Source organism: Entelurus aequoreus, linkage group LG09 (genome assembly GCF_033978785.1).
Source record: "Entelurus aequoreus isolate RoL-2023_Sb linkage group LG09, RoL_Eaeq_v1.1, whole genome shotgun sequence".
Classification (NCBI taxonomy): Eukaryota; Metazoa; Chordata; class Actinopteri; order Syngnathiformes; family Syngnathidae; genus Entelurus; species Entelurus aequoreus.
Window position 1 is genome coordinate 42,493,324 of NC_084739.1, and position 17,629 is coordinate 42,510,952.

The 17,629-nt window shown below is 40.5% G+C and overlaps 1 protein-coding gene across 2 annotated transcripts in view; it reads right to left on the reverse strand.

Moving 5' to 3' along the window:
• Window positions 1-17,629, reverse strand: part of LOC133657447 (inositol polyphosphate-5-phosphatase A-like) — a 441,346-nt gene that overhangs the window by 337,631 nt on the left and 86,086 nt on the right. The window lies entirely within an intron of this gene.

The window sequence follows — 17,629 nt, forward strand, 5'->3', positions numbered from 1 at the left end:
CACGGTTCAACGTCTTATTGACTGCCTGCACGACATCAAAGCCTGGCTTTCAGCTAACTTCCTGAGCCTAAATGAAGACAAAACAGAAGTTATGTTGTTCGGTCCAAGTCGCTCCCCCTCCCCCAACGTTGACCTCTGTACTCTGACCCCGTATCTCAGCGACTGTGTCACAAACCTGGGGGTAAAGTTCGATTCAGATTTTAAATTCGAAAAACAAATCAGCAGCGTCGTACAAAAAAGCTTTTATCAATTACGCCAAATAACGAAAGTGAAACTGCTTCTATCAGGACATGATCTCGAGAAATTAATCCACGCCTTTATCTCGACTCGTTTAGACTACTGCAATGCCCTGTATGTAGGCATTAGCCAGGCCTCCCTCGCCCGCCTGCAGCTCGTGCAGAACTCTGCTGCTCGTCTGCTAACAAAGACCCGCAGACGTGAGCACATCACCCCTATATTAGCGTCCCTTCACTGGCTCCCTGTGCGTTACAGAATCAATTTTAAACTCCTTGTATTTGTTTTTAAATGTCTAAACAACCTCGCGCCAACATATCTCTCCGACCTCCTTCAGCCTTACGCCCCACCCGATCCCTAAGATCAGCCGATCAGCTGCTACTGACGGTCCCGGACACAAGGCTGAAGCTTAGAGGAGACAGAGCTTTCGCTGCTGCTGCTCCCAAGCTCTGGAACGACCTACCTCTGAGTGTTAGACAAGCCTCCTCTCTTCCTGTTTTTAAATCTCTCTTAAAAACATACTTTTATTCCATGGCTTTTAACACTGAGTGATACCCATCCTGCAATGGCGCCCCATAATACACCTGCTGTGAACCTGTTTTTATGTTTTTATATTTTATTTATTTATTTTTTATCGTGTTCTGTTTGTGTTGTGTTGTGTTTGCTCGGTTCTCGTATTATTTTTAAACTGCCCATTGTACAGCACTTTGGCTACCCCTGTGGTAAATTTTAAATGTGCTTTATAAATAATAAATAAAATAAATAAAGTTGATTTGATAGACTTAGATTGGTCAGATCTAAAACTGGACAAAAATGAAACTATAGTTTCTTTCGATGTCACCTCCCTGTTCACCTGTATTCCAAACCAGGATGTAGTAGCGTCAGTGAAGCAACGTCTACGAGGTGATCATACCTTACAGGATAGATTCACACTAAAGCCAGAACAGATTTGCCTTTTGCTGGAACTTTGCCTTAACACTACATACTTTCAATTCATGGGAAAGTTTTACCGACAAAAACATGGTTGTACCATGGGATTACCTGTATCCCCAATAGTAGCAAACCTTTACATGGAGGACATGGAAAAGGTTAAAGGAACATCACCAAGTCATTGGTACAGATATGTGGATGACACATGGGTTAAAATCAGAAACCAAGAAGTGCAAACCTTCACCGAGCACATTTAACTCAGTGGGCAAAAACATCAAGTTCACACGTGAGGATGTCAAAGACAGTAAATTGCCTTTTTTGGACTGTGATGTCCACATTGGAGAAAACAGGGGCCTCCATGTCGGGGTTTACCGAAAACCCACACACACTGATCAATACCTACTTTTTGACTCACACCACCCACTGGAACACAAATGTTATCCGAACTCTACAACACAGAGCTGATAATAAGAGAAAGAACATAGGCATTTGAGTGAAGCCCTCAATACCTGTGGTTACCCCAGTTGGTCGTTTGTGAAAAGTGCATCCAGTTCCAGAAATAACAAGAACAGAGTGGATGAGGAGGAAAAAGGTGACAGACGCAAAAATATTATCATTGCATATGTATCAGGTGTATCTGAAAAATTCAAAATATTTTTTTAAAAATTTAGACAAGCTGTAGTGACATTGTTACTGTAACAGCGAACACTGAGGAACTGTTTTAGTTGAGGCATGCTAAGGCATTAGCCGTAAACAAGCTTCTGCGTCAACAGCTGAATCAATCAATCGTTATTTGTATAGCACTTTTCATACATATGCAATGTAGCACAAAGTGTTTTACTTGTTAAAACATATGAAAAACAGTACTGTACATACCGTTTTCCTTGCATAATCGCAAGTTGAAACAGTCAAACACACCCTTGTTTTTGTTCTTTCTTTCTTTCTCTCTCGCTACCACATATATGCACACATAATAAAAGTTATGTAAAACATATATCGCTTAACACGGAAGAACCATGTGATATAACACTATCTTAGGGAGCCAGGTGCACCAGAGCTGCATGATGAGGCGCCACGACCGCAGCGACCCTGACCCGGGGCACACAGAGAGTCCTCTTGCCGAGGAACCAATGAGCCAGAGCCACAGCAGAATCAGAATCAGAAGAGTTTTTATTGCCATTGTTTGAGAACGGGTTTACAAACTAGGAATTTTACTTGGCGCAATCGTGCAACATAAAACACATATAACACAGAATAGAATAACATGAGCTGTAACTGAGCTATCAGATCTTGTTATTGTTCATGTGTCTGATGGCCAAGGGGAAAAAACTGTTCAGGTGGCGGGAGGTGTGGGTCTGGATGGACCATAGTCTCCTGCCTGAGGGGAGAGGGGAGAATAGTTTGTGTCCAGGGTGAGAAGAGTCAGCTGTGATCTGACCCACACGCCTCCTGGTCCTGGAGGAGAACAAGTCCTGGAGGGATGGGAGCTTGCAGCCAATCACCTTCTCAGCAGCATGTACGATGCGCTGCAGTCGATGCTTATCCTGGACTGTGGCGCCGGGGAACCACACAGTGATGGAGGAGGTGAGGATGGTCTCGATGAGTAAAACTGCACCAGCATCTTGGTCGGCACCTTGAGTTTCCTCAGCTGCCACAGGAAGTACATTCTCTGCTGGGCCTTCTTGATGAGGGAGCTGATGGTCGGCTCCCACTTAAGGTCCTGGGTGATGGTGGTGCCCAAGAAACGGATGGAGTCCACAATGGGGATGGGGGTGGGAGAGTCAATCAGGGTGAGGGGGGATGGTGGGGCTTTGACTTTCCTGAAGTCCAAGATCATCTCCACTGTTTTCTGGGCGTTCAGCTCCAGGTTATTGAGGCTGCACCAGGACGCCAGCCGGTCCACCTCTCTCCTGTAGGCGGACTCGTCGCCATCCGAGATGAGCCCGATGAGAGTAGTGTCATCCGCAAACTTGAGCAGCTTTACCGACTGGTGACTGGAGGTGCAGCAGTTTGAGTACAGGGAGAAGAGCCAAGGGGAAAGTACACAGCCCTGAGGAGTACCAGTGTTCGTGGTTCGATTGTCCGAGACAATTTTCCGCAGCCGCAAGTGCTGTCTTTGGTCTGTCAGGAAGTCATTGATCCAACTGCAGAGGGAGTCGGGCACACTGAGCTGGTAGAGCTTGTCTCGCAGCAGTCCAAGGAGGATGGTGTTGAAGGCAGAGCTGAAGTCCACAAATAGGATCCTGGCGTAGGTTCCTGGGGAGTCCAGATGCTCCAGGATGAAGTGGAGGGCCAGGTTCACTGCATCATCCACAGACCTGTTGGCTCTGTAGGCGAACTGCAGTGGGTCCAGGAGGGGGGCGGTGATGTCCTTGAGGTGGGGCAGGACCAAGCGCTCAAAGGACTTCATGACCACAGACGTCAGCGCCACCGGCCTGTAGTCATTAAGTCCTGTGATCTGCGCTTTCTTGGGGACAGGGACAGCCGCGGCACATCAGAGTGTGGGCACCAGTGCAGTGGGCTCCTGCTGAGGAAACAAAGGAAATAACTATCCATCCACCCATTTTCTACCGCTTGTCCCTTTTTGGGGTCGCGGAAAGTGCTGGAGCCTATCTCAGCTGCATTCGGGCGGAAGGCGGGGTACGCCCTGGACAAGTAGCCACCTCATCACAGAGAAATATCTATATAAATCTAAAGTATATTAAGAAGATAAAATAAATAAATAAAATATATTAATAAGACAATATAAAAATTATAAATATTAAATAAAAATGTAGTTAAAAGCTCAAATAAAATTAATTAATTTGGTATGTAGTAAATAAAAGCTAATGAATACTAGATAAACACAGAGTTAAAATAATAATTAAATGCTAAGTTTAAAAGGTGGGTCTTGAGCTTGTTTTTAAAAATTGAGCTGAAGGGCTTTGAGTTTGTAAGCTCAGTGGCCTAGTGGTTAGAGTGTCCGCCCTGAGATCGGTAGGTTGGAGTTCAAATCCCAGCCGAGTCATACCAAAGACTATAAAAATGGGACCCATAACCTCCCTGCTTGGCACTCAGCAACTCGGGTTGGAGTTGGGGGTTAAGTCACCAAAATGATTCCCGGGCGCGGCGCCGCTGCTGCCCACTGCTCCCCAAGGGGATGGGTCAAATGCAGAGGACAAATTTCACCACATCTAGTGTGTGTGTGACAATCATTGGTATCTTTAATCTTTAATCTTTAATGTACAAAACAAACCGATATGACACCAATCTAAAAAACATGAACGATCATATTACAGTATCTAAAGTATTTGCCCACGTTTCATATTTTGTTTGTACATAGCTAGCTCAACAGTGTATATACTGTAGTTGTACTAACATGTACTGCATGTACCATGATGAATATTATAGTGACTTACTCGATGGACAGATGTCTGTTTGTTCCAGCCGTCCGGGGAATGTTTTTTTCCCAGTATATTTTGGACAAGCACGCTATTCATGTTCGATCCAAGTTCCACATTTGCAGCGCCAAGTCACGCCGACCTCACTGTCTCGGCTTCCGTCTCCTCCAACGTTTCAGCCACCTTTTGTCCTCGCTTCTGTAACCAGTTGTTCATTCTACGTGCATTTAGGTTTAAAAAGATAAAGTTGTGACTCCTCATTTGTCCAGCAATAGTAGTTTTGTTGTCTGATACCAAGTCTGCAACGATTAGAAAACACACACACACATTTGTTTGCGGAAGTAGGAAGTGCACTGCTATGGAAACGGAAATAAGTGCGCTGAGGAAAGTAGTTTCGGTATTGCTTAAAATGACTAAAATACCGTATTTTCCGCACTATAAGGCGCACCGGATTATAAGGCGCACCTTCAATGAATGGCATATTTCAAAACTTTGTTCATATATAAGGCGCACCAGATTATACGGCGCACTTATGCATCCATTAGATGGAGCTGCAGTCAGATAGGTCAGTCAAACTTTATTAATAGATTACAAACCAGTGTTCTGACAACTCCCAAAATGAATAAACAGCTGATTTACTCATGTTACGGTAAATCAAACGTTAGTGCAATCACAATATAGTAACACTCCAAATAGTGCAGAGCAATAACAATATATCAATAACTCAATGTTGCTCAAACGTTAATGTCACACAACACAACACACAAAATAAACATGTAAAGCTCACTTTATGAAGTTATTCCTCATCCATGAATCGCTCGAATTCTTCTTCTTCAGTGTCCGAATTAAACAGTTGGGCGAATACGGCATCCAAAATGCCCGGCTCCGTCTCGTCGAAGTCGTCATTAATCGAGTCAGTGTCGCTGCTGTTGTCTAGCAGTTCAGTGACAATTCCTGCCTTCCTGAAAGCTCGGACCACAGTTGAGACTGATATATCAGCCCAGGCATTTACGATCCACTGGCAGATAGTGGCGTATGTCGTCCGGCGCTGTCTCCCTGTCTTGGTGAACGTGTGTTCGCCTTCTGTCATCCGTGTTCTACTGCGTGACTGATCGCTTTGAGTTTAAACTCTGCGTCGTAAGCGTGTCTCTTAATAGGAGCCATTTTGGGGTCTTTACATAAACACACAAATGGAAATGAAACATCATATATCCCAGCATGCACCGCGCGCTTCTTCTTCTATGGGGGCGGCTGCTTACCATAGAAGAAGAACTTCTTCTTCTACGGGGGAAAAATAAGTTTGCGACTGTTTACCGTAGTTGCGAGACCTAAACTTTATGAAAATGAATTTTAGGTTTGTTGTGGCTCAGTATTGGTCCATATAAAAGGCGCACCGGATTATAAGGCGCACTGTCAGTTTATGAGAATATTGGAGGGTTTTAGGTGCGCCTTATAGTGCGGAAAATACGGTACGGTAAATATTGTAAAGTAGGCCCCATATGGCCCAATTCATCACGGTTTACCTGACATATGAAACATGACGAATTGGTGGGTTGCACTATCCACTTTTGAATATCTTAAAATGTGTTTTGTGGCGATTCCAAATTGTGTGCATAGCGTCAGTTGCTATGTCGAGTGGCTCTTTGCATCATTTTTAACAGACTGCATTGCAAAATGATTCCCCACCCCCTACACCAGCACCCTTTTTCTGTCACACCAGATCCACCCTGGAATATGCCATATGAATCCCTTCCAGCAAAGTTGGATCTTTACTAATTCTTAGGTGGTGGGCGAGGGGAGAACAAGACAGGAAAGTAACTACCTTAAAGGAAAACTGTATATGTAGCATTAACTTTAATACTGTGATCAAATGGGTTTTGTGGCTCCAAATGGGTTTTGATCTGGTTGAAACGGGCCCAAATGGCTCTTTGGATGCAAAAGGTTACCGACACCTGTCTCAGAATAATGAAAATGTAAACTTGTGGTAGTCTCTGTGAAACTAAATGCTTACTATGATTTTGTCTTAGTCAAACTAACCAAAAAGCACACACATAAGTTTGTGGGTGCAAAACTTAAATGTTTGAACAGCTAATGGAAACACAAATCAGTGTGGCTTGGTTTTATTGAGCACAGACAAATAATCCTCCTACATAGCAACCTTGCCTTGGCCACAATGTTGTTTACATAGACGCAGCCATGTCAAAAACAGCATATCCGGTTTTGAAATAAAAATAAAAAACCTGCATAAACATGCAGCAGGATCGTTACTGGCATATGCCGGATGGGAATAAACGCTGGCAGACTGATGTTACCGACATGTCTTTAAATTTCCATGTGCATATTAGGCATCTGTCTCATTACATAACAGGGCCGGGTTCCTATGAGCATGTTGTGTATACTTGCAATTAGTATAAAAACTCATACATTTGACCTAAAAAAGTTTTGTGATCTTACAACAAAATGTATAGTCTGGCTTTGCTCTTCAATCTTAGAAATCATTGCCGCAAGCTTCCTTTCAACTGACGGTGCAATCTAAACAATGTGATTCAACAGTTGGTAAAGGAAAACAAAAAAGGTCCTGATTGGCTTGAAATTGTGGATAGTACAAAACCAAGAAACCTTGGATACTGTTTTGTCGATGGCGTACAGTGGAGTGAAGTTACTAGCTTTGTTTGTTTTTGTTTGCTTTTTTGTTTTTACGAAAGGCACATTCAGTATAAAATTTAACCCGGCTAAAATAAATGCAGCCCTGGCTTGTTAATGCTATGTAATATAATCCAATAGACTTTCCCCTAAATTCCACTGGGCCATGTCACAGCTGCGTTGCGTAACCCCCACGCCGGCTGACTCTTTCTGTTTTCATTCAAGTCAATCAGTACATGTCCTTGCACTAAATTAGTCCGATTTCTTAAATAGTTCGGCTCTATATAAGCATTCTATAAACAATGGAACCACCTTAATCCAATTGTGTTTGTCGGACTAACACACCTGAATTACGCGATTGGAAACCTCATTGTACGGGGAAGCACATGGCGTATGACCAATAGTCGCATTAGAGAGAGTTCAGGGACATGTAGGTGTGAAAATACAAAAGAACGAACTATTTGAGAAATCAGACTAATTTAGTGCATGGAAACGTAATCACTGTGTCCGTTTCAACAGCCTGTGTTGCCATTCCGGATCCATGCGCTAAATATACGCAGGGCTTCCACTTTTGCCAGTCGCCGCAACACTGCGGATCAATTCAGCAAAAAATGTGCCTGTGTTGGACAGGAAGTCATGCACAAACACAAAAAAATTGTCCGGTTTATTGTCAAAATAAAATAGTCCGTCTTCAAGGCGGATCATATTTTACACTTTGAAACATCCTAATGGGCGTAGACGGACATGAAGTCAACTTGTCAAAGGTTTTCAAACATAGTTTCACCTTGTTGACCCAAATGCTGATTGTATAGGTCCAAAATTAAAGAATCACAAACAGCCATAACCCGGGCAGCTATGTGCGTTTATGGGGTGCTGGGTCAAATGCCAGCTGATACGAAGGCCGTGGAATCAGAGGTGTGGTTTCTGGAGTTGTGTGTGTCTACAACGCTCGCCAGGGATGATGTTACTGTTGTGTTGTTGCTTGCGACGAAAAAATTAAGTGGTCATCCTGCAAGGCAAAATGACATTATGGACAGCAAATCTCAAGACGTTCCACGATGTTTACGTCAGTGTTTATGTAATAGTGTGATGTTGTTGCGCTATATTATGAACTAGACAGGGTGTTATATTTTATTTTGAAGTATCGCTTTTATTTTTGAAGAACCGGATGTCCGGTGCGGGAAGTGTCTTCGCTGTTTTTTCGTTTGTTCACTTCCTCTTGCTTCGGACTTTTGAGTTGGAAGGTAACAGTTATTCACTGCTCCGTGTTTCTTCACCTTCTGTTGTAAATATTTTTCTTAAATACTTTAAAAGTTAAAAAAATAATGTTGTGGGTACAAGTGATGTGTTGTTTTAAGTTATCTTTCTGCACAATTCTGTTAACTAAGAAGTAGAGCGTCGATTGTGTGAATTGTTTGACGGGTCGCATTTACGCATGGTATTTACACCACACAGGAGCAGAAATCAGTCCGCCAGAAAGCTGAGACCTGTGTATGTGTGTTTTGTGTTTCCAAAACAGGTCACCAATAAATGGTGAAACGACGGCATGGTGAAGTGTCTTTTATTTAAAAAACTACACAACGCAGAATAAGACTCACTACATTTACTTAATCACATGATTATGCGCAAATTCACAGTATTTTGTAAAAGTCTACGCTGTTTCGCTGCACAGCAAAGCCGAAACAGAACGACGATGGAGATTGCCGGACGATGGACGGCGGTGACGTTCGATGGCACACACGCATCGCAGCCGTGACGCTTCCTGTGGAAATCAGGGGTTACACTGTTTTAATACATCATTTATGAATACAAAAAAATATAACACAGTTGATAAGACCATTGACAAAATTATTACCACATCTTTGTTTAAATAAATTAATTTAAAATGCTAATCTCCATGAATATTTATGTATAGTGGCACTAATATGAAAAACCATATTCCCATAGCTATCAAACCCAAGAATGACTTGTATCACTTCCCCAACTCCAGTGGAAAGAGTTGTGGTTAGTCACAAGCTAGTATGCAGATAAAGAGGTAAGATATGGACATGACTGAGCATAACTTTTGCTTTCCAGATAATTAATTTAAAAGCATAGAAAATTGGTTGAATAAAGGAATTAGCACAATCAGTTGGCCAAATATTGACCTGTCAGACAAAAACCATGCCAGTTTGATAGTGAAATTATTGAAACAGACACATGCATGTCTTTGAATAAGAGTATTTATCTCGGGTTGTCTGAGGAAAGAAATTTAGTACATGATCTTTGCTTTGCACCAAAGGGGAGGGGATGCCTTCACTGTGCTTGGAACAGACTTTAAATCTAAAGTCACATGGATTGAGGCCTTTAGTTCGTGGTCCCATGACAGCACATGAAACTGCAGAAACACAGAGCAGGCTTGTTGATACTAGGCTTGATTCCGAATTTGGAATTTCAATTCACTAGAATTCAAACATTGGTATTTGAATTAAATTGACTCCACCTCACAATAGACACTTTAGATTTATTTTAATTAGGGATTCGCAGATTGATCGGCCACAATCAGTAAATTATTTTCACGCAATGGATTAGTCCATGGAACTGCACATGTGCAGAATTGATTCAGGAATACAAAGTTTTTTTTCTGCTAAGGAAAGTATATTGTTATAAAACTTGGTTATAAGATAATATATCAGTGTGTATGAGGGAAGAAAAACATTTTGAGCACATTTAACAATGTGAGTAACACGCTTTGAGTCACTAGAAAAAAGTAAATAAATCTAATCCACTATTAATATTATATATTAATAATGATTAAAAGGCTGCAACAATTAATCCATTAAATTGATTAGAAAAATCATTGTATTTTGTTGCTTCGATGATTTGTTTAATGAGCCGCGTTTCCCCTGGTGATTGTGGCGCCCTACAACAGCAAAATGAAAGCCGTCACACCTAGGTAATATATATAATATATTGTATGAATGGACGTATATTTTTGCACTATTAACTTGTGATGCATCGAAAATTCGGCCACCGAAAAAAGACTTTAATCACTGAAACAGTACTGCCAAAACAAGATGTTTGATGACGTGGCAAGACGCACACAGATGTCTGGAGCGGAAGCAGCATGTCTGCAATGTGGACATTCTTTATTATGTACAAGTTATACCTGCCTAACAGCGTTCTACAAAATGTGCAATGTGGAAATATTAGGAGGAAAATGGCGGCTTTTAAGGAGAGAAAATTCAGCTGGCGCAGCAGCGCGAAGCAAGTGTGACGTCAGGCTTGCCGCAGCTCTCGCTATGCATCGCGGACATCCAGCGACAGTATAGTCTCTAAACACAAGGGCAGTCTCCGTTAAAACCAGAAAAAGATGCAAGACTTAAAGATACTTGTTGTTTTTAAGACAGAAAAAGTCACTAAAAAGATTTAAGGAGTCTCAACAAAGTATATTGTATGGCAAGAGGAGAATTGCCTTTGTCAGGGCTGGAGAGCAGCCACAGTCACAGCCCAAACCAGCAGCCGGGCTCCTCACCTCAGCATTGGACTGGGATCTTCGAGTGGACTTGGGCAAGCAGCTCAAGTTTCCAACAACTTCGTTGAGGCCAGACATCTTGCTTACATCAGTATCTTTACGGCGGGGGCTACTGACAGTTCCTTGGGAGGTTTGCATAGAGGAGGCAAACGAGCGGAAGCGGTCAAAGTACCAGGAGCTAGTTGAGCAATGCCGCAGAGGAGGCTGGAAGGCACGCTGTGAGCCCATTGAAGTGGGGTGTAGAGGCTTTGCTGGCCGCTCACTGTGCAAGGTGTTCACACTACTTGGCATCACAGGTGATAGGAAAAGGAAGGCCATCAAAGCCACCATGGAGGCAGCAGAGAGAGATGGCTAGATGGCTTTGGATCAGGAAGAGCGAACTGTGGGCCAATGCTACTGGGACACAAGCTGGGGTCCGATCAACCCTGGCTGGGTCACCTGAGGGAGGGGGTATGATGTTGAAAGACCCGAAACCCCCGGTGATCTCAGGCACATCACTGAGGATGTGTCCCAGTGCATCTGAGGATGTATCTTACAATCACAATAAGCAGCGATAATTGAAAAATAGAGCAAAACGATAAGAAAAAAATATATGTTAATACCAACAGATTCGTTTTTAAATCTATGTATAACATTTTAAGCCTTATTTAAAATTATATGACGGCGTCATATTGACCACACTCCCACCACGACCATAGCCACGCCCCCTTCGCCAAAGGTATATTGGCAAACTGGGGAAGCCCTGATGAGTAAAATACATGGATATTGTTTCCGCAAGACTGCTCCAATAGAGCTCACATTAGAGCAGTGCACCTATTTAGCCTGTGTGTAGCCTGTGTGTTAGGGCTGGATGATCATGGCAAAATTAATAATCACAATAATTTTTGGTTGAAAGACATGCACCTGTGGATAGGTTGATTGGCAACACTAAATTGGCCCTAGTGTGTGAATGTGAGTGTGAACGTTGTCTGTCTATCTGTGTTGGCCCTGCGATGAGGTGGCGACTTGTCCAGGGTGTACCGACCGCCTGAGTGCAGCTGGGATAGGCACAAGCACCCCCTGCTACCCTGAGAGGGACAAGCAGTAGAAAATGGATGGATGATATTGAAATCACAAATAACAAGATTATTCTTTAATTCGAAAACATGAGTATTTCTCGTACCACCAAATCGCTACTTCAAATATAGTTTACAAGAACAACCAGATAGAGATGAATAACATAACATCTATAACTTATTTAAATGATGGTCTTTGCCCACTAAGTCCTCCTATAGCTAAGGAATTATCCCGTGAATTTGTAAACATAGACAAAAAAACAAAAAAATGATTTGAGGAAAATAAAAAAAATCGACCTCTTCACTTTATTATTATTACCAACCATATTCTGATATTGCCCTCGGTGTGAACACCACCATTTTATGGATTGATCCACCCTCCTTACGTGTTGTGTAATTCTGGCTGCGACAATGCTGATACACCAACCGTTTTTTTTAATTCTCTCGCCTATTATTGTGTGAATCCTGATATAAATGTTAATTTTCTGTAAATAGCCGGCTTACTCTCTACTGTAAGGCGCTTCCATTTACGCTTCTTAAACTTTACTCTGCACTGACTACTTACTTACTTACAGCTTAAGGCACACATGGGTGAGGGAAGATGGATTATCTAGGCCAGGGGTGTCCAAACTTTTTCCGCTGAGGGCCGCACACGGAAAAATTAAAGCATGTGGGGGCCATTTTGATATTTTTCATTTTCAAACCATAACAAAATATATGGATTTTTTATTTTATTTTACCTTTAGGGGTCCCGGGGACCATAAAGGGTCTCAGTCATTAAAATGTTAAAAATTAGTCAGATTATTATTTTTTTTAAATTATTTAACGCTTACAGTAAATCTCTATATCAACTTCAAGTTGATATAAAGTAATACAAATAAAAAAAAAATGTTTTATGGCTTTACTGTCAAAAACAACTTAGTTTTTTTATAGTAAAACTGAAATATGCAGTATTTAGTAATTAGAGCCCTAAAATATCAATAATGCAGGACACCATTGATTTTAATTATTTCATATTTTTGAGTAATCACAGTGAAAAGATAAATAAAAAATCACTAAATATATTTGGGATCCAAAAGGTGCCCCACTCATAAAGTTTTTATTAGGTTTTTCTTTTACTTTCAACACTTAAGTTACGAGATCAACTTCAGATATATCTGTCGATTTTATGCTGGAACAATTATTTTGTTTGTTTTATGCGCTTTTGTCAAAGAAAACTTTGATGTTTTTATATGGCTACTACACAATATATGCAATATTTACCACCTAAAACATTTTAAAGTGAAATATTTGAAGTAATTGGAGCCCTGAAAATAATTCATTATAACATGGATTTTTTGTCTTTTTTTTTTTTTTTGAGCAATGGCAAAAAAAGAAAAATAAAGAAAGACAAAAGAAAAAAAAACAGCCTGCATGGCAGCTTTTGTGTCAACATTGCTACTTTTTCTCATTAGATTTCACCTCATTCCACTTTTTTATTTTTACAATAGTATTTCCAGAATGTGTGGCGGGCCGGTAAACAATTAGCTGCGGGCTGCAAATGGCCCCCGGGCCGCACTTTGGACACAACTGATCTAGGCAAAGAAGAAGATTTAAACAGATTTGTGAACAATATTTGAGAGGAATCGGTCTTTTGTGTATATAGTAAAAGTTTTAGATCTCTGAGTTCAAATCATGAAAAATGGGAGCAAAAACAAAAGTGTTGCGTTTATATTTTTGTTCAGTATACAGCCATCCATCCATCCACTACCGCTTGTCCCTTTCGGGGTTGCAGGGGGTGCTGGAGCCTATCTCAGCTGCACTCGGGCGGAAGGCGGCGTACACCCTGGACAAGTCGCCACCTCATCGCAGGGCCAACACAGATAGACAGACAACATTCACATTCACACACTAGGGCCAATTTAGTGTTGCCAATCATTCTATCCCCAGGTGCATGCAGGACAAAATACTACAGTCAATTATTATACAAGAACAGAAACAACATGAAAGCAACATGGGGCATGCTAAATAGCGTCATTAAAAATGGTGCTAAGAAAGATTACCCACAATACTTTCTCAATGGAAATACAAAAAATGACAATATGAACCAACTAGTTGAACGATTTAATGATTACTTTGAGAAAATCGGAACAAATCTGGAACAAAAAATTCCAAATGTAGATGATGGGTTAGTTGAGGAGTTGAGTGAGACCAAAGACAGAAATCCCAACTCGATGTTCCTCAAGTATGCGACAAAAAAAGAAATAATCAAAATTGTAAAAAAAAAAAATGTAAATGGAAGACCTTACCAACGGTCACGGAATAGATATAATAACGACAAAAAAAGTTATAGAAGAAATTTCAGAACCTCTACCATATATCAGCAACCTATCATTTCTAACAAATTCTCAGACAAAATTAAAATAGCAAAAGTTATACCAGTTTACCAACTACAGATCTGTTTCCCTACTGCCACAGTGTTCCAAAATCATGGAAAAACTATTCAATAACAGATTGAACAAATGTATCAACCAAAGTGAAACGCCAATATGGATTCCGAGCAAATATCTTAACATCGATAGCATTAATGAAAATAACAGAGGAAATGACCAATGCAATAGATGGTAAAGAATGTGCAGCCACAGTATTCATGAATCTAACAAAAGCTTTTGACACAATTAATCATGATATTTTAATTAAAAAATTAGAACGATATGGCATCAGAGGATTGGTCTTGAACTGGGTAAGAAGCTATTTACCCAACAGGAAGCAATACGTGAAGATAGGTGAAAATATGTCAACAAAGCTAGATATATCTTGCGGTGTACCCCAGGGATCAATACTGGGACCAAAATTGTTTAATCTACAACATTTGTAAAGTTACAAAGGACTTAAAGTTAGTATTGTTTGCAGACGACACAACTGCTTTTTGTTCAGGAGAGAACCCTCAGAAGCTAAAACAAATAACAGAAGAAATTAACAAATTAAAAAGTTGGTTTGACAAAAACTAAATATCTTTGAATCTCAGTAAAACTAAAATAATGCTATTTGGTAAAATTAGAAAATAATGTCATACACAAATACAAATAGACGCAGTAGACATTGAAAGGGTTAATGAAAACAGATGTAATAATAAATGATAAAATTAACTGGAAATCTCATATAAAAATATGCAACATAAGGTGGCAAGAAATATTTCAAAAATGAACAACCCAAAATCACTTCATATTCTCTACTGCTCGCTAGTGTTACCATATCTGAGTTATTGTGCAGAAATATGAGGAAATAACTACAAATGTGCATTTCATTCACTAAGCGTGTTACCAAAAATATCAATTAGACTGATACATAATGTTGGGTATAGAGAAAATACAAACCCTTTATTTATTGAATCAAAAATATCGAAATTCAACAGTTTGGTAAATTTGCAAACAGCTAAAATTATGCACAAAGCAAACTATAACCTGCTACCCAAGAATGTACAACAATTATTCTCAACAAAAGAGGAGAAATATAACTTTAGAGGAAAAAACTAAGTTAAAACATTTGTATGCACGTACAAGACTTTTACCATGAATTGATTAACGTGGACCCCGACTTAAACAAGAAGAAAAAGAAAAAGAGCATAAATAAAGTACCATATTTTTCTGACTATAAGTCGCACTTTTTTTCATAGTTTGGCTGGGGGTGCGACTTATACTCAGGAGCGACTTATGTGTGAAATTATTAACACATTACCGTAAAATATCAAATAATATTATTTAGCTCATTCACGTAAGAGACTAGACGTATAAGATTTCATCGGATTTAGCGACTAGGAGTGACAGATTGTTTGGTAAACATATAGCATGTTCTATATGTTATAGTTATTTGAATGACTCTTACCATAATATGTTACGTTAACATACCAGGCACGTTCTCAGTTGGTTATTTATGCGTCATATAACATACACTTATTCAGCCTGTTGTTCACTATTCTTTATTTATTTTAAATTGCCTTTCAAATGTCTATTCTTGGTGTTGGGTTTTATCAAATAAATTTCCCCAAAAAATGTGACTTATACTCCAGTGCGACTTATATATGTTTGTTTCCTTCTTTGTTATGCATTTTCGGCCGGTGCGACTTATACTCATTGGGAACACTGTAATAATTCTGCCCACGTTAATCAACATTAAACTGCCTCAAGTTGTTGCTCAGATTAAATAAAATGACCAAACTTTTCTTCTACATTTAAAAAGTGCAACATTAAACAGTTTCAAGTCAACTCATCATGCTTAACTTATTACAGCATTTGGGAAGCCTGTAGTTGATTTGTATTATGTAAATGTTGTATTTTTATCAACATGTGATAGCAGGGACCCTGCCATTCAAAACTAGGTTGCTGCATTACTAATGATTAATGTAACTATAGCTGAAAAAATAGTACAACAGCAATAGGAGAGACTATTCATCCCTGAACACCATGGAGTTCATGTAGGCTTAATGATGCAGTTACATTATTATATCAACTATCAGAGACAGAAACTCTTCATTTAACATTTAAAGTGAAATAACAGACAGACAGGGCTTTGCTGTCCGTAACACACACACACACACACACACACACACACACCGCAAAATGAGCTAACGTTACGCTAAAAGCTAATTAGCCTTCACCTCAAGCCAGGACTGCGAGCGAGCCGAGCTGCCGTTTAGGTTTCTAGAACGTCAACGGGCTCATAGTGATGTTACTAGTAGTTGACTGGGAGGTGTTTATTATAATATGGGGAGAGTCCGCTGCCTTATGCTCACCTGCTAAACACCTACCTACTCATCACAACGCTGGAGCACTGACGACATGCGCTCTGAATACGCACTGCTGATTGGCTGTTACCACTCTGAATACGCACTGCTGATTGGTTGTTACCGCTCTTAATACGCACTGCTGATTGGCTGTTACCGCTCTGCGTGTAACTAATCAGATGGTTGTGTGGGTGGGACAATACTGGGTGCTGTGTAGAGTACTGACAGAGACAGAGGCAGAAAGCGGAGCAGCTTGTTAAGACTTTAGCTTCGGCGGCTACTTAATATGTTCGTGTGGAAACTCGTTCGGTACACCTCCGAAACGAACCGAAATCCCCGTACCGAAACGGTTCAATACAATTACGCGTACCGTTACACCCCTAGTCATTACCGATTAATGCATTTTATTGCCGATCACAGAAGCCAATCCCCTTTGGCTGACACTGTATTTATTTTTGGTCCCCCGGTTGACAGGTAGCTATCAGCTAATTATGTGGGATGTAACGGAATTGCAGATACTGTGGTATTGCGGTTTGAAAGTCTTCACAATAATGCCTGTGACGTGTTACAGTATCAAATGAAAACTTGGTAAGTGTAGTTTTTTCTGGCGCTTTAGCATTGGCCAAGTCTGAAATAAAATACTCTGCGCAGCCCGGGACCGGCAAGGTGAGGGAATGGAACGCCGTGAGCAGAAAGTGAAGTGTTTGTAGTATATAAGAGTAATTGTTTTTTTGTGGACATTTTGTGAAAAGTTCATCAAAATCAACCCATAACTGTTTGAACTATGTTGCTAACAAACAGACAAACAAATCCTGGCAAAAACATAACCTCTTTGGCGGAGATAATAAAGTCTCCATTCTGAAAAGCAAAGCGCGCCACTTTTTAGCTCTACTCGGGAGGGAGGCAGGGTACACCCTGAACAAGATGCCATCTCACCATCACCCAGAAAGGATATTTGAAGCCAGCAAAACTAAACATCACTTTGTGAGGTATTTATGCCATTAAAAGTTTTTAGTTATTTTCACTGAGAAACAGCAAACTGATATTAAAAAATGTCCACTGTAGAGGACACTACCTCTCTGAAAGTAAAAGTTGAAAGACACTAAACTGA